Source organism: Struthio camelus, chromosome 26 (assembly GCF_040807025.1).
Source record: "Struthio camelus isolate bStrCam1 chromosome 26, bStrCam1.hap1, whole genome shotgun sequence".
Taxonomy (NCBI): domain Eukaryota; kingdom Metazoa; phylum Chordata; class Aves; order Struthioniformes; family Struthionidae; genus Struthio; species Struthio camelus.
The window spans coordinates 4,944,244-4,961,675 of NC_090967.1; the positions used below are offsets into that span (position 1 = coordinate 4,944,244).

General features: G+C 60.0%; 1 protein-coding gene across 13 annotated transcripts in view; it reads right to left on the reverse strand.

The window, feature by feature from the left end:
• The window catches only part of PTPRS (protein tyrosine phosphatase receptor type S), a 151,081-nt gene that overhangs the window by 130,503 nt on the left and 3,146 nt on the right, over positions 1-17,432 (reverse strand). Inside the window, exon 1 of one of the 13 annotated variants that reach the window (XM_068919547.1) lies at positions 2,630-2,711. The exons of the other annotated variants lie outside the window; for them this stretch is intronic. The gene's annotated coding sequence lies outside the window, so the exon portion shown is untranslated. Of the gene's footprint in view, positions 1-2,629; positions 2,712-17,432 lie in introns of those variants that run through there. 13 annotated transcript variants of the gene reach the window in all.

The window sequence follows — 17,432 nt, forward strand, 5'->3', positions numbered from 1 at the left end:
AGATTGCCGTTCCCCTGAGGCTGTTTTTCTGGCACGCTCCTCAGAGATTAAATCTCGTGAAATAGCTGCGCTGTAGAAGAATCTGTACCTGCAGGCCAGATTCAACAGAGAGGGAAAAGGAGGTGTTTGAAACTCTCTGTGATCAAGGTTGAGAAACATAATAAAACGCCATATCCTGCTTTTCCAGCTCTGCAGAATAACGAGGGATTTCCTCATATACCTGCTGCAACTGTCACCTCCTCAGGAATTTAGTATCTAGTATTAAATTCACTCTCTGTCTGCACACCAAGCTCTCAGATGGTTTATTTTGGTACCTGCACCTCACCAGAAATGACATGCATCTCTTCCAAGTCAGACGCAGAATTGGGTCTTCTCTGGTTTCAACGACTTTGGAAATCACTGCTTTGCATTTTGGCTGCTGGAGGAAGTCGCGCAGCGGCCAGACTGAGGAGCAGCATCCGCACGCTCCCCTCTTCCTTCGTTTCCACTCCGACTGGCAGAAAGTCTCGGAGCGAGCATCTCTGCTTCTCCTTGACGTGATACACCTCTTTGTGCAACGGGGATTAATGACACATCCGCAGGATGACAGAGATAACGTTCTCTTCTACTTGGCAGGTTCTCGGAGCCATAGCATGAAACGACGGCCACCGTTAACGGTTTCTACTCCAGGGATGAAAAGCAAAAAGAGGGAAAAGGCACCCGCAGAGCTGCCGTCCTTGGCACAGTCCTCTCCTGTCGCAGTTCAATCCCCGATGTGGCAGCAGGTTTCGCCAGAGCCGGCGCCTGACCTAGCCTTACCCATCGTCCTGGAGAGCCCGCATCCCACCACCTTCCTCTGCAACGAGGGAGAGGCCTGTTCGAAAGGCCCAAATCAACCCCGGACATGCATGACGGTAGAGAAAAAGCAAGTCATGAAGAAACATTAAAAAAAAAAAAAAACCACTGGATTACCTCAAATATAGGGTTTTTTTCCTCTTCAGTTAAAAAAGCAAAACAAAACCCAGCAGCAGAAGTTTGTAAATAATTATGAGCCTCGCAAAACACCGGGGCTGACAAACACCTTAGCAGCCTACAAGCAGCCATCGGTGGATGACGGCCGTACGCCTGGTGAACGCTTAACTCGGTTCAAGAGGAGAAAGGTTGCTCCGTGCAGGTGGCTTGTTATTTTGGGAGAGTCTCCTTTTTGGCGGATGTTACTATGTACCATGATCCCAGCGCAGTTAATTTGTGATTTCTCCTCTGCTAACTGCCATTTTCAGGAAAGGGAAGCAAAAGTATCCACAGATAGAGCTATACAAAGCAGAGGCTAGAGAATTCTCCTTTTATTTCCTTCTTTTTTCTTTTTTTTTTTTTAAGGAACCATAACGTTAATGTTTGAAACTGCTTTTCATATAGAGCAACGATCAGCTTAATCTCTACATTTTTTCCCTTAACTGCAGGAGAGTTCTCTGCCTACGAACAATATAAATTTAAATTTAATTTCAAGCGTTCCTCCAAGTGCCCCAAGTCAGAGCAGCCGCTGAGAATTCAAAGTTAGAGCCTCAATGCAAAAAAAAAAAAACAAAAAACCAAAAAACCCAAGTTACCCGGAACATAAAGGTATTTGCTAGAGCGAGAAAGAAATCGTAAAGCGATAAAATATGGCCATTCCTCGTGCAAGTTGCAGCTACGCAACTCCCGTAACAAAATGGAGCATTTTTCCCCCTAACGTTTCTAAAACTACGTATTTCAGACCAATTCGCATCTCGAGCTTTGAGGAGGGGTACTTCTCTCCAGCAGCAAAGAGGTGTAGCGGACAGCAAGGCAGACAGCGGTATAAGAGGGAGAAAGCAAGTTACGTTTTAACCCCGGCACCGAGCGCGGCCGCAGAACCCTGCGCGCTGCCCAAACTGCACGAAACCCGCGGCCCGCCCACCTGTTACCCCTCAGAAAAATAAACAAGCGAAGAAATAAAAGGCGTCCCCAACCCACAGCAGAATCAGGGGGGGAAAAACGCCCGACGAGAAAGCGCTAAGCGGGAGACAGCGGGGCCCTTTGTACGGCGGGGCGAACGGCACGAAGCGGGGGCGCCGGGCGCCGCTTCCACTTTGTCTCGCGTGGCCAAACGGTAAATAAATAAACTAGACGCTCCCCCGTGGGGCCCGTCAGGCTCAACGGGGCGGCGGGGGGGGAGAAGGGGGAGAGGAAGGGGCGTCCTTCTAACTAACAGCTTCGCGATGCCGCCGAAACGGCCCCACGCCGGCGCTCGCTCGCTCGCTCGGGGCCTGGAGGAGGGCTGGCGGCGAAGCGAGGGGCAGGGGTGGCGGCGCCCCCCCCCCAAATCCCCCCCGTTTGCCCTCCTGGCCGTGTTTTCGAGCCCGGGCCTGGAGGAGGGTGGGCGTCGCGGGGTCCCCGGCACCGGCCTCCAGCCGCCTGGCGAGGCGAGGCGACGCTCCCCGGGGGCACGGACGTTATCCTCGCCTTGTCCTTCCTTCTTAAAAAATAAAATAAAATAAAAAAAGGGCTGGCGGCGGTGCTGGTGGGATATCTGTTTTCAGGAATGGAAGCAGCGGGGTGGGGAGAGGGGGTCCCCGGAGCCCCCTCGGGGCCGGTTTTGGGGCCTGCGGCGGGGGCGTCTCGGGGCACTTACCGGCGGGGGGGTGGGGGGGGACAGGCGGTGGCGGCGGCCTTCCCGTCGGCAGCGCCGGGGCCCCCCGCGCCCCCGGCTGCCAGGCGCCCCAGCCAGCGCCAGGGCGGAGCGGAGAGGAGCCGGGGAGGAGCCGGACCGCCGAGCCCGGACCCTATAGGGGGAGCGGGATGGCGGCGGTGGTGGGGGACGGAGCAGGGCGAGAGGCCCGAGCCGGGGGGCGGCCGCGGCGGCAGAGGAGGAGGAGGAAGGCGAGAGGCCCCCCGCCGTCCTGCTCCTCCTCCCCCCACGGCCCCATGGAAGGGCCGGACTGAGAGGCCCCCAAACCTGGGCCTGCAGCACCCCAAACCTGGGCCTAGGGTGCTTCCCCCCCCCCAAAACCTGGGCCTGGAGCACCCCAAACCTGGACTTAGGGTGGTTCCCCCCCAAACCTGGGCGTGGAGCACCCCAAACCTGGACTTAGGGTGGTTCCCCCCCAAACCTGGGCGTGGAGCACCCCAAATCTGGACTTAGGGTGGTTCCCCCCCAAACCTTGTCCTGCAGCACCCCAAACCTGGGCCTAGGGCAGTTCCCCCCCCCCAAACCCGGGCCTACAGCACCCCAAACTTGGGCCTAGTTTTCTTCCTCCCCAAACCTGGCCCTACAGTCATTTCCACCGCAAACCCGGTCCCAGAGTCCCCCAAATCTGGGACTAGGGCTTTTCCACCCCAAACCTGGCCCCAGAATCCCCCAAACCTGACCCTACAGTTGTTCCTCCCCAAACCTGGCCCTGCAATCCCCACAACCTGGCCCTACAGTCGTTTCCACCCCAAACCTGGCCCTACAGTCCCCACAACCCCGCCCTACAGTCGTTTCCACCCCAAACCCGGTCCCAGAGTCCTCCAAACCTGGGTCTAGGGCTTTTCCTCCCCAAACCTAGCCCTAGAGTTGCTTCCCCCCAAAACCTAGCCCTAGAGTCCCCACAACCTGGCCCTAGGGTTGTTCCTCCCCAAACCTGGCCCTAGGATTGTCCCTCACTTCCCTGGCTGGTCCTGGCGGTCCCCTCCGCTCCACCCTTTGGGGTCCCCATGCCAGCCTGGTCCTTCAAGGTCCCCCCCACCCCTTACCTGGCTTTAGGGTCCTCCCCCAGCCTGGGTCGGGGGTCTTCTCCCTAGGGTCCCCCCCAGCCTGGGCCTGCAGGTCCCCTGCCCGGCCTGGGTCTGGGGTCTTCTCCCTGGGGTCCCCCCCAGCCTGGGCCTGCAGGTCCCCTGCCCGGCCTGGGTCGGGGGTCTTCTCCCTGGCCTGGGCTCCTCCCTCTGAGCTCCTCTCCTTTGGGCCCCCCGGGGCCCGCACCAGGGCACGCACAGCCCCTTCCTCATGGCCAGCCTGGTATTCCCCAAAATAAGAAGCCCAAGACCCCGCTCGCACTCCCGCTCGGCGGGAACGCCACTGCTCCCCGAGCCCCCGCCGCCCTTAACTCATCCCTGTGCCCCACCCTCGAGGGGGCACCAGCAGAGGTATCAGAAGGGGAAACTGAGGCACAGCAGCCGGCACACACCTCTCCTCCCATCCCGGCTGCGCCACCGGCACCCCCGCTGGCCAGCAGCACCGGGCCGAGGGTCCGGGGGCAGGACGGGGCCGGCGAGGCAGCCCCGCGCGGAGCCGAAAGGGAAGGGGCTGCGCCCGGGGAGAGCCCCCAGCCCGGCCTGGAGGGAGGTGGGCGATTCGGAGGCGGTTGCTCCCGTCTGCTCTAGAGCGGCGCCCGAAAACGGAAAACAAACGACGCGACCCGCCGCCGGGGAAAAACCCGACGGCAACCAGCCCCGCAACCGGCTTCGTTTCTTCTCCCCCTGCAGCCGTCTCCGCACAGGCTCCGACTCGGATCTCCCCGCAGCTCTGTTATCTCCGCGCCGGAACAAAACACTCCGTACTTGCATTTTTTCCAACTCATACCAAGAAGCTGGAAGCAAACGAAACCCCCGAAGAGAAAGGAAAAAATAAAAAATAAAAAAATCAGATCGCAACAAAATTCCTCCCCTCCCCGTTTTGCTATGGTGGGTGTGCGCGCATAGTGATTTTTTTTTTTTGAACTATTTTTTTAAGCTATTTTTTGAAAAGGCAGGGTGGAAAACCCTCGGTCCTTTGGGAAGGCGCCGGGCCAGCGAGCGCAGCGGGGCCGAGAGGCTCTCGGGCCGGAGCACGCGCCCGCGAGGAGGGGGAGCGCGGCGGCGGGGTGGGGGGCAACGCAGGCCACGTCCGTTTTGAAAAAGAAGTAAATAAAGGAAGAAAGACAGAACAGAAAAGCGCCAGCGAGGCCGGGCCTGCCAGCGGTGGGGGCTGGGGAGCAGAAACGCTCCCAAGCCACGATCCAGATTGAAAACAGATGGGGTTTTTCTTGCCAACCTGACATCGGAGACCGCGGGAGGCGGGCTAAAACTTCCCGTCCGGAGAGGCTGGCAGCCAATAGATACAGCAGGGAAAGGGGGGGGGGAATAACTAAATAACTAACTAAATAAAGTCTCCGTTTGGTTTAAAAAATCCCTTCTTGCTGCCGGCGAGCGCGGCGCGGACGGCAGCGAGCAGCGCGGTGCAGCTGGGGTGCTTGGTTTTTTTTTTTCCAATGCTCGGAGAGGTTTGATTTTACCGTGAAGCAGCTGATTCATCCGTTCCCCGCGCGCTGGAGCGGAGCCCAGCCTGGCAGCTAAGTCTTGCCCTAGGAGACGTTTTAGGGGCGTTTTGCAGCCGCCCAGCTCCCGCTGCACGCGCCAGGGAAACCCGCGGCTGGGCGATGCCTGCAAAGCACCGGACGTTTCTTTTTCGCTCCTGCAAAAAAACACCTGGCGACGGCCTCTGGCCAGGGCAAGGCGCGAGGGAGCAAAGCCAAGGTAGCTCAAAAAGCAAATTTCCTCAAAAGGAATAACGGGAGGAGAAAGGCGGCCTCGGAAACCTTTGCAAAGCCTAATTTCTCTTAGTTAGGCCACAAGTGCCCAAAATCGGTTAACCTCCCGCCGTGCAAGCTGCCCAGGTTTTAAGAAGCTGCAAACAAATGATGCAACGGCCCCGGAGCGACTTAGCGGTGATTCACCCGGGGGCAGCGGGGCCGGCGCGCTGCCCGAGCCCGGCGCCGCGCTCGGGGCGACCGCCCCGGGGGTCCGAGCCTCCCGCCGGCGATTCCCCAGCTCCTTTACAAGCCCAGAAACAGCAAGCTAACGGCGTGGGCTCGACCACATATTTTCCAGAGGATCTGGGAGAGCAGCTCTCCGCGAGGCCGCTAACACACGCTCTTTTCATTCGGCGCTTTAAATACCCAATTGTGTCCGTTTTCGGCACGCTCATTTTTAGCATTTTAATGATACCGTCCCCAGCGCTCGCCCTCCTCGGGTTGGCCCCAGCGTGGGTTTTTTTCCTTCTTTTTTTTTTTTTTTTTTAAAAACATCTTGCAGAAGGAGCGCGGAGAGGGAAGGGGGTTAGCAAGAGGTCACACGTTTCTGCTAAACCAAGTGTTTTTCCAGCAGGCAGGGGGTCCCGCCGGGGACAAAGACAAACCAGCCCCTTTCTCCGCGCTACGCCTTCGGCTCGGGGTGCGCCGGGGCAAGCCGTGCCCACCCGCCGCCGCGCTCGCCCGGCTCGGCCCAAAACAGCCAGCGGAGGAGTGGCTGGGGGTTTTTGCAGCGCGATGGCTTTGCCGGGCTGCTGCAGAGAACGGACAGGCTCGGTGCACGTCTGCACAGCTGTGCAGGCGTGCCGCCTGCCTCTCCCAGCCCGGCCAGCCTTTGCAGGGCGCTTCATCACCAGCCCCTTGGCCAATACACACACACATATATATAAAATATATAGGGTTTTTTTCCCCCCCCTCCCGCTGCATAATATCGAAATGATATTTATTAAATTTGCTCTCTAAGTCCCTCAATCTGCTCGGTAATGCAGCGAATCCGCGAGGGGGTTGCACTGATCCGGCGGCGGCGAGCCCCGGATTAAGGCAGCTGATCCCGGCTTTGCGGCTGGGGCGGCCCCGCGCGGGTCAGCGAGAGAGGGGCGAGGAGGGCCGGCCCCCGGCGAGGTTAAACCCGGGGAGACGCTCGGGCCGCACACGCGCCAACCCCTCCGGAAAAGCCGAGGGGGGTCGACCAAGGGCGGCTTCCGGCGCTCTCCTCTGCCTCTTTAGGGGCGCGGATGCCCCCGCGGCGCTCGCCAGCGCGAAGCCCGTTAAAGCTCAGGTTAGCTCCGTGGAGGAGCATCAGCTCCGTTAGCGCCGCGTTCGGCTCAACTCCGAAAATCATTCCGAGAAGGGGGCGCGGAGGCTACTCGTTTCCTGGAGAGGACGCTTCCCACCTTTGAGTTGCCCCCGTTTCTCTCCTCCTCGTTTCACTACCTCAAGTTTCAGTGTTTAATTCCATTTAGTAAACCTTGAATATGTAACGAAACAAAAAATCCCCCCCCCCAAAAAACCAAAACCCGAAGCAAAACAGCTGCCGCCAAGCCGAGCGGCACCTTCCTCGCGCCTCCCCCCTGCCTTCGCGGGGTGCTGGTGGGTCCCGGCGGCCCCGAGCCCAGGAGCCGCCGGCCGGCCTCTCTGCGGCTCGTTTTCAAATCAGGCCGCGAAAGCCGCGCCAGGAGGGGACGGGGAGCGGGGGGCAGTTGTGTTTCCAAGGGGCCCCGCGGTGGACGGCCGTCCCCGGAGCGCCCCGCGGCGGGAGGAGAGGGCTGGGACCCCGGCGAAGGCCGCTGTCGTCCCCCGGCCACGAGCCTGCTCCCGTGCGCGTGCCCTCTTTATGGATGAGGGACTTCAAGAAGGACCCGGAAAACCGCCGCTCCGGGGAAGGGATCCGGCTCCCGACCATCCCTCCTCCGAGCGGCTGCCCCGGGAGGCGTTCCTGCAAAGCCTCCCCCCCCCCCAAAAAAAGCCCCTGAAGGCCCAAACGAGCAGCGACCCCGGGACAGCGACTCTGCGGGTCGTCCACATTTCTTCCGCATCCCCCAAACCCCTATCAGGGCCCGCGTCTCAGCGCGCCGCGGGGTTTCCGCTTGGGTCCTCTTGGTTTTGGAGGACCTCGCGCCGCTGGCCTCAACGTCGCGCTCAGGCGGCGGGGCCCGAGACCCCGACTGCGGAGCCCGCGGACCTACGTCCGCTTTCCCTGCGCGGGAACAGCGACGCCTCGGCGCGGGAGCGAGCCCGTCCTGAACAGGAACCCCATTTCGCCCATCGTTATCGTTGGCTTTAACGAGTAGCTTCTAGGCCTGGCAGGTACTTGTGCGGCATGCAGGCTGATTGAAGAAATCACTGGCCTGTTGATTTGTTTGCGTCCCTGGCCCACAATAACCAGCTATTTCTTTTTAAACAGCAGGATGCAGCAAATCCTCCGATCCAGACGACGGAGCCAGCAGGACATGCCTCGCGCACCCGCCGCCCCAGCTCCTGGGCGCCTCGCAGGCGAGAAGCACGTTCCAGCCTCCGTCGCCATGCTGGGCAAAGCCAGCTCCGAGTCTCCCGCTCGCGCCTCCAAGGCAGGAAAGCTGGAAGAGGGCTTTTTCCACCACGCCGGCACCGCGTTCGCGCCGAACGGCCCCGTGCAGGTAACTAACTGGGAGTTTCCAGATGTTAGGACAGGAGAAACGGCAGCGTGCACCCAGGGAACAAGGGCTAATCTTGCAAGGTGTTTCTCCTCTCCAACAGGTCTCCTGCAAGAGCACGGTCACGGAAGACACCAGACCCAGGCCAGCGGATCAACGGCACCTCGCCGGGTCCTCCAGACCCCTCCAAACGCTCCAGCAAGAAGGCGTTAGGGCCTGGAGCTGGGGTCAGCTTGGGGAGCTGTGCGCGAGCTCAACGGTAGGGCGACGCCGGAAGGAGCACGTTCATCTAAGTGGCATCTGCAGAGCTGTACGTCTCCTCTGCATCTGGCTCGGAAAGACGTCCCTGGGGTCAGGGGAAGGAGCGTTTCACGTCCCAGCGCAACCGCAGCAGGGACGACACACGGAGGCTTTGACATACCCATCCCGTTAGCCCTCAAGACGACCCACTTGCGTTAAGCACCATCTCCGCTCTTTGGGCTTACAGAGCGTTTTCCAGCCGAGCGGCAGTGGTAGCCTTCCCGAGCCTGCAGGCATCCCACCCGGTAGCATCTGCTTTCGGCTCTGCCAAATGGCAGCGTCTGCTTTTCAGCTCTGAAACCTGCCGAATCCCAAAGCTACGAGCTACCGTGAGACCCACGCGGACAGAAACGGATCTACTGCAGATTTATGACAACGTTCGCTGCCGTGGAAGAGCAAGCCATGGAAACGCAGCTATGAGATGGCACAGAAGGAGAGAGCTGCAACAACACGCAACGGCTTAGAGGAGGCAGGAAGGGAAAGAGCGGAGGGTGACCAGCTCCACTGCTGCCAACGCCCCCAAGTTTGCTCCCGGAAAGCAGAAAGGCTTCTCCCCTCTGAGAAACGGAAGCAGGAGCTCTCACGGCAGGTCACCCACCCTCCTCCAACGCCCCGGCGCCCTGCACCCATCAGCCCAGCATCTCCCTTACCGAGTCCTCAGGGGGCAGCGGCGGCCACCTCCCGCGACAAGCCGGCAGGGAGCTAGCAAACATGCTGCTTCTGGTGCACGCTCGCCTGCGAGTTTTTATCTTTTTTTTTTTTCCCCTCCCAATTTAGAAAAAAAGGAAAAAGGGGGAGAAGAATAAAAAGAAAAGTAACTCAGCCATCCTCTAGGGACGCAAGGCTCTTCGCGGCAATCCCCAGAACGGGGTTAAACTGCATTAAGCCTAAACAGAGCGCTCCACCAGAGCACAAAGGCAGAGGAAATTGCCTCCCCCGAACACACGCTTCCTCCCACTCGCCGCTGCTCCGCGGCCGGGCGGCGCGGAGCATCTCCTACCTGGATCTGCCATACACGCGCGCTATAAATAACACGGTAGGCAACGTGCGATTTAAAAGCGGGTCCTGCACAACCGTACGCCACGCCGAGCATCACGCGGGCGCAACGCGCCCGTGCTGAGCCTGACAGCTCGCGGCAACCGCGGACCCAGTGGTTTTGATGCACCCAAGTGCATCAGTGAGCTTGAGCAATGAGCAGAGCAAGAGTCTTGCTTTGCCGCTGTCACGTGCTGGAGCAAAAAAGCACAAGGTAACATCAACTTAAGTGACGGAGGCGAGTAAAACCATCCTTTCGCAGCTCACGGGAGAGAAACGGCAATTGCCCCCTGGCTGGGTGCTGGGTTGCAGCACCAGTAACTCCACTGCCGCCTGCCCCACGCGACGACCCAGCGCTCCCAAAGACACAAGGGGAGAGAGACCTCCAGAAACGCACTGCCAAAAAAAAAAAAAAGCAAATGCCGTAAAACCGCTGCACCCCTGCCTCCACCAGCCACGGTTTCCCTCTGCTCCCCCAGCCGTCTGCGCCACCCCGAGGGGTCCCGGGAGCCGACGGACGAAGCGGGTGAGCAAACCCCGTCCGTCGGACGCAGAAGGCAAAGCGTTTCAGCTGCGCTGCCTTTCTCCTCCGTGAACTTGCTGGGAGGCTGAAGGCGCGACGTGCCACCGCGGCGTCACCATCACCGAGCTCGCCGCGCTCTCTCCGACGGCCGCGGGGAAGGGAGAGCGCCTTCGGCTCCCGCGCTCGCCCCGGGCGAACGAGAACGCGGCCGCGCCGCCTGGCCGCGCGCCCCAAAAAGTCAACGCACGCCAGGGCAAATCCGCCCCGAAAGCCAAGAAAAGAGCCGCGCCGCTGGCCGCCCCGCAACAGGGGAGCAAATCCACTGCAAAGCCCTCCCCAGAGAGGGGCAGAAGCTGGCACCCCCGAAGCCCTCGGAGGTAGGACAAAACTCGCCCGGATCCTGCCGGCCGAGGAGCCCCTCTCTGCCCCGCGGAGACGGCGGCGGCTGGGGCGCGCTCCAGCTCTCGCCTCTTCAACCCCGTTGCCGAAGGCGGAGGAGCGGACGCCGGAGAGGAGGTGCAGGACGCGGGGCCGTCGCTCCTCCGCTCCGGCTGCGAACGCTTTCCCGGAGGCCGTTTGCGGCCAGGCGGCCTCCCGAGCCCCGTCCGGGCTCTCCCGAGCTCGCCGAGGAGACGTCGCCGGCTCCCGCAGGAGCCCCGTCGCGGCCGGCTTCCCCGGGTGGAAGCGCTCCGGCCGCCAGCCCGGGGAGCGTCGGTGGGGAGACCCCACTCGCCCGGCTCCGGGGCTCTGCCCAAACTTTTCCCACGTCTTCCCGGGAGGAGGCGGATCCGGCGCCACGCGCAGCCGGAAAGGCCGGGGGAGAAGCCAGACGCAGCAGGAGAGGGGGCCGCTTGGCGCCGAGCTGCGCAGCCCCCCCCCAAAACCGCTCCCGCTTCCCGGCCAGGCTGTTCCCGGCGTTCCTGCCGCCGCCTCCGGCTTCCCCCACGCGCCGGCACCGCCGTCTGCTCGCCGCCTCCTCCCCGCGCGCCAACGTGCCTCGAAACCTCCCCGAGCTACCTGCCACACGGGTTTCCCTGGCTTTTGCCCGATTCTACTAAAAAATTCACTTCCAGAGACTTGACGGCAACCGCCCAAGGGCGTCCATCGCCCCGGCTCAGCAAAGGGCGTCTCTGCTCCCGATAACAGCAGCGAGAGCAGCCGCCGCGTCCAGCGCCGCCTTTGCTGAGCTCACCGGAAAGCGCAACGGCCTTCTTGCAACCTAAAAAAACCCCAAGCCCGGCAATTATTTAAATACGCAAGACTTTGGGAGGCGATTCGTTTTTTAAAAAAAAAAAAAAAAAAAAAAAAGCTAGCAGGAGAAAAAAGAAGTATGAAATAAAGCAACTTCCCGAAAAAGAGCTCCAGGGTCAAAGCATCCCCTTAATTTCACTCCCCGCAGACTACAAAGAGCCCCGCGGAGCACGCTGGGGGCCGCTGCCCAACGCGGAGCCGGGCTGCGCGCCCGCGGGCTGCCCGCAAAAGCCTGCCACCAAAGGCTCGTGGCAGCAGGGCGCGGAGGGGAACGCGGCGCCCGCGGCAAGCCCCACGCCGGACGCGCTGCCGGACGGCCCCGGCCTCGCTGCCTGCGCTTCCCCGAGTCGGGACGGAGGATGCAACACTGAGGCCCCGAGAAGGGATGCTCCAAGACTTCGGAAAAAGTCAAGAGTAAGCCAAGAACAAAGCATCAGGCTGGGAGATCCAGTTACTAGAAACACAGCCGAATTACAGCCTGGCTCTGCGGTTTTGCTTTTTTGTTGTTGTTGTTGTTTTAAAGAGCGAAACACTAAGCTACGTGGCTCGCCCAGGCTGAACTGGCCACTTTTTGCAAGAGGGGTTCGGAGGAGGCCTCCCTGGCGCCCGCGCCGCGCTTGCGACGGTCGCGAAGGGACGAGCGGCTTCATCTGTCCCCAAAACGACCGGCCAGGCTAGTCCGCCGATTCCTTCATTTTAAAGGAGCTTCACTACTATTTTTAGTCCAGCTCGTCTTCTTTGCGCCGCCCCGACGGGTGCTGCAGCCTCGCGGGGAAGGCGCCAGGGCGAGCGGGTCGAGAGCGGCCCCGGGGCGGTCGGGAAGCCCCTGCGCCGCTCGCCGACTTCGCCGGACGGGATGCGCCGGGTCAGGCTGCTAAAATTATTCAGGCACTGAAAGGCGATAGGGGTCGGCCGGCAGCCGGAGCCTCCTCCTCCTCCTCCTTCCTCCCGGAGGAACTGGGATAACCTGCTGCTCCCTCGCAGCGGTTCCCCGGCCCCTCTCCCGGACGATGCCCTCCGCGGCGCTGGCGTTTTTGGACGCTCGCTGCCGGCACCGCGTGTTTATTTGGAGGTACCGCTGCGCCCCGCAGCCTGCTCGGCTCGCCCCGTCTCTCCGCTGGGGAGCGCGGCAAGAGGTTTTGCTCTCTTCTTCGCTTTTGAGGTTGCCAAGTTTTGCTTTGGGCTCCTGGAAGAGATAAATCTTCTCGTTCAGCATCTTGCAACGAGCCCTTCCCGTCGCCGCAAGCACGCGGAGGAAGAGGCAGCAGGGAAACTCTTCCGCTGCCCGGTCGTCCTCCGCAGGGGCCCCGTTTTAAAATCTCTGCTCGGAGGCGAGATGCGCAACGTGCAAGGGCTGCGCGAAGGGGCTGGCGTCCCGCAGTTCCCCACTCTGGGAGACTTTCCTCCTCCCGACAAGTTTTGCGGCAGGACAGCAACACGCAGCAAGTTCCAGGAGCTGGAAGCCGGAGAGGAACAAAGACGACCGGAAATCTCAAAAGGGACAAAAACTCGGCTTGCGGCTGGGTCGAAGGTGCTGGAGGAAGGGGAGCTGCAGAGGGAGCAAAATCCTTTCCAGGAAAGCAACCCCGGAGGGTCAAGCTCGTACCAGCGGCTCCTGGCCGCTTGCAGCAGTTTGATGTCGAAGGTCAAAAAACCAGAGAGGAGCATCCCATGCTGCCCAAAATCCCCAAGACGGTCACGTTTGTGCCCAGCCGGCGGCCAGGACGCTCGCTGGCAGGAAGAGAGATTTGCCCCATCCAGGGCAGGAGAGCGAAGACAAACGCACGGTTGGGCTTAAACCCGGTTTGCGCTCACTCAGAGTTTCCTCGGGAGGAAACACCGCCCGGCTCCCGGACGCGTACAGCGGGGACACCAGGTTACATCCTACCCACCACCACCTTGGAGCTCCGAACACAAATAACCGCTCACCAACACCACCAACAGCCCCGGGGGAAAACAAAACAAAAAAAAAAAAACCAAGAAAACCCCCCAAAACCCACAGATTTGCCTTATTGCTTTATTTATCAGCCCGGCGGGCAATTCCCGCGCACGAAGTGGGGTGGCAGGGCAGGGGCACGTCACCGCTACGCCCTGGCCCAGCTCCAAAACCGGATTCGTCACGGCCGGGCAGCTCGTGGCAGGACGGAGAGAGACCGCGCGGCGGCCAGAGACGTTTAGCGGGAAGCTACGACGAAGGCGGGACGCGGGCGCCGCGATTAACGTTATAGCTGAGGAAGATCTCAACGAAACGATCCATCACTCGGAGCAGCAGAACGGCACCGCGCGGGCACCCGCGGCCGAGCCCCCGACCCTCGCGAGAAAGGCGGCGGCCACAGGCGAGCTCGTTCGGACCCGGCTCGCGGGCTCTCGGCGACGCGAGGCGTCCGCGGGCCGGCCCCAAGAAAGCCTCGGCCGGCGCAGGAGCCCCTGCGCTTGCTCCAGCGCGGCCGGTCCCTCCGAGCGCGGCTGCTCCTCGTGGCGTTTTGCCGTCGGCCCGAGCCCCGGGGGAGCGCGGGACGGCGGCGTTACAAATCCCGTGCAGCGGGGCACGGGAGCCAGAAACGCCACGAGCTGCGGCGAGCCAGCCGCGAAGGCTTTACACAACGCATCTGAATTTTAAACAGCGAGCGTTACGACCGGCATCCTCGCAAGCGCCACGAGCGGCCTCGGCGCTCCGGCTGTTATGGTAATTCGCAGGGAGTTACCCACAAAGCACTGCAGAGATTTTCTTGGCAGCCATCCTAAACTAATTTTTATAGGTTAGCGTACGGTTAGACATAAACGTTTTAAGAAAAATAAAATGGCGACTCGGAGGGAAGGAGCCGACCGGGAGGTTTCCGCGGGGCTCCGGCCGCAAACACCTGCCGCTCCTCCGGCGCTCCCCGGGACGACGGCGGCGACGACTTGCAGCTCTTGGGCTTCCTCCCTCCTCCGTCTTTAGCAACGGACGGAGGGGAAGAGCCGAGCCAGCGACCGAGGGTAAAGCGGCAGCAGGAGGAAAAACTCGGTCGGTGCAAGGCAGAGGCGGCGGGCGCCGGAGCCAGCACCGCGCGACGTCGGCGGGCTTCGCCTCCGGCTCGCGCCTTCTGCGCCCAGAGCAGGCGGCACGCCGCTGCAGCCGCGCATCTCATCCCGCCTTTACTGCCCGCCAACAGAAGGGAAAAGGGGGGGGGAAAAAAAAAACAGGATCCTCAAAGCTGCGTTACGTGATTTTAGGGCCTTTCCGAGCTTCGGATGCATCTCGGCTGAGCCTTCGGCGGGGCGCCGGGAGCATCCCGGCCGCGAGCGCCGGCGGGCCGCCTCCGACGGGGCATCCGGCGGCCGGGCGCTTCGCTAGAGAGACGGCGGCAGCCGCCGAGAGCCGGGCGACGGCCGCGACCCTCCCCGCTGCCTCTGCCAGCGATTCGGCTCCCGCTCAAGTTTCCCCACCTGCATCCAGCCCCAGCCCCACGCGCTGCCGTTTATCGCAGCGGAGGCATCCCCGTGCAGAGCGGGGGGATCTCGCCCCCGGGCCGCGGCCGTGCCGCCGCCGTCGTCCCGCCGGTGCAAAGCGCCACGACACAGAGCAATCACCTAAAAAACGGGGCTGTAAGCGAGCGATGCAGCTGCTGCTTGGCCAAACCAGCCACGACACCCCCGCGGGGGCGAAGCCTCCCAGACCGGGGCAGAGGCTGCTCCGGCGCTTCCTAAACTGAACCGGGTCGCGCATCCCATCCAAGTGCTCCTCAATGGCCAGAGGGCGGCACAGATTGCTCGCGGGGACGCTAGGGCTGCCCGGGGACGGGGCGAGCGCCGCGACGGCTAGCTCAGGGCAGCAGCAAATAATCGGCCAGTGCGGGCGGCTGTCGCCGCTCGGGCGCCAAGTTCAATAAATTACTAAACCAAGCCAACGATACCGAAGCTCAAAAACTAAAGTCCAAGAGAATTACATTGGAACCGACCCAGAACGCTAGAGGGTTTAAAAGTTGAAGGACTGGAGAGAAAAAAAAAAAAAAAAGACAATTTCCAGTTTGCGAGGCTGTGACGTTAAAGGAAAGAAAATCAGTCAAGTTATAAAACAAACACTCAGAAAGCGAGGACGAGAGCAGAAAGTCCAAGGAACAGAGCGCTAAGAGCGCTGCAGCCTATTGCGTAATAAGCCGCGCAGAAGGGACGCCAGCCTGAGTTTTACCGCTACAGGGCTCACAAGTTTCAATTGACAACAATTTCTTAAAATATTGCTGCAGCCAGAAGCTTCACACACTCCTAGAGCCTGGTTATTTCATCTGTTTTGCAAACATCATAAAAAAAAAGTCCTACGGTGCAAGTTGTTTGGAGAGCGGAAAGTAGAGGTGAGCAGGGGCAAAAGGAAGCGACTTGCCCAAAGTCGCAAAGCTGGGACCCAAACCCAGGATTCCCGACAGCTCCGATTCCGCTTTCACAGATCTCTACGTTAGCGGCAGAAAGCAAAGAGAGGCTCACACGGAGGGAGTCGGGCAGAGGGAAAGGATTATTATTGGAAGGAGAAAGTTAAGTACATTTTTCACTCTGTTCAGGCGACATTTAACTTAAGTCGTTTGCAAATTTTCCTTTTTTTGCAATAGAGTCATGAATAATATGCATGTTCTCATCAGCTCACAGAAGTGGAATTTAAAGCTCAAAGTTCAGAAACTGCGGAATAAACTACTTAACAGCACCTAAAAAAAAAAAAACCGCAACTGAATAACCTCTCTCCTTACCATAAGCTCGCACTGCCAACACTGACTTGGGTTAGATCTGGCTTCACTTTACCTTGGTATCCTATACGTGCAATTTTGTAATCTCTGCAATGCAAAAGAAAAAACTATTTCAGTTGGGAACACGGAGGGTTCAGATAAAATCCAGATGCAGCGGCAGGCCACACAGAGCATTTCACATCCATCACAGCCACTCGCCGCCCACGCAGCGTCGTACGCCACGTGGAAAAGCGGATAAACAGTTCACCGTGCATCTACTACTCCGATTTACTCTGCAACAAGCCAAAGAGCTAGACAGGACTTCCGCTCTATTAAGCTCCATGTGGTGTTCAAGCCTATTGAACTACCAGGTGCACAAACACCGCCAGGCACCGCAGAGCATCCCCACCCCAGCAGTCAGTCCTAGATACTGGATTTTGGGACTGTCCAGCCCAGCACGGCTTTGAGGTCTGTAGATATGGCCCAACGCCGTTGAGCAAGCACGGGACAGGGCTGGGCAGAAGGCACTCCTGTGCGACGGAGATGCACAAGCACCTTCAACCTGCTCCACGCTCCAAGCGTTGGTTTCTCCAGTCGCTTGCTCCAACGCCCCACCTAGCTGGGCATCAGACATCTCTTTACCCTCGTTCCCACCTCTCTCCCTGGGTAACAGCAACAGAATTAAGAGTCTTTTTCATAAAAGAATCCACACCTCGTGGAAGAAGAACAAAAGCACCTTTTCCTCTTCTCCTAAGAAAAAGCGTCACGGGCACGTTACTCTGACTTTGAGACAAAAGGCAGAGCCTTCCTCCCTTCGTCACAGCAATCCCTCTCCCCTTGGGGCAAGGGGACCCCAGGAAGACGCACCGGTTTTTGAACTCGGGTTTATAAAACCAGCGTGCTGAAGCCTGGTGAGCACCAGCTCCACCTTAGGGACCAACCCAGAGAGCCGAGGGGCAAGAAGGATCTGCACGCATCCTGGCAACGAGGCAGACTCCCAGAGAGAGGATCCCTGGACCTCCTGCCTTCAGGGCAGAGTCCCATCGTCCCTGTAGCCCATGCCCAAGCGCACAAACTGCTCTACCACGAAGGATGCTTCTCCCTTCGCCGGAAACACCTACTTCTCCTCCCCACCGCCAACCCCCAGGGAGCAAGCAGGCATCCCTCCGCATTGCTAAGTGGCACTGATTCAACTGGAAGCTTCTCTTGCATTACTCAAAGTATTTATGACTTTTCCCATTTGAAATATGGGCCCTTACCACGCACAGGAAGGAGGAGGAGAGTGCCAGCAAACTCGTTAATTTATAAGTCAATCTGGCAGGGAACAATTAACAGCTTCCAATAATCGAGCAAGCAGGAGGCATGGTACTTTTCCACCCAGCCGTTGTACAAGGCCATGTATCTCGACTCGGGCTCCACCGGCCCGAGCGCGTTGGGGAAGGGCAGGCTCGGC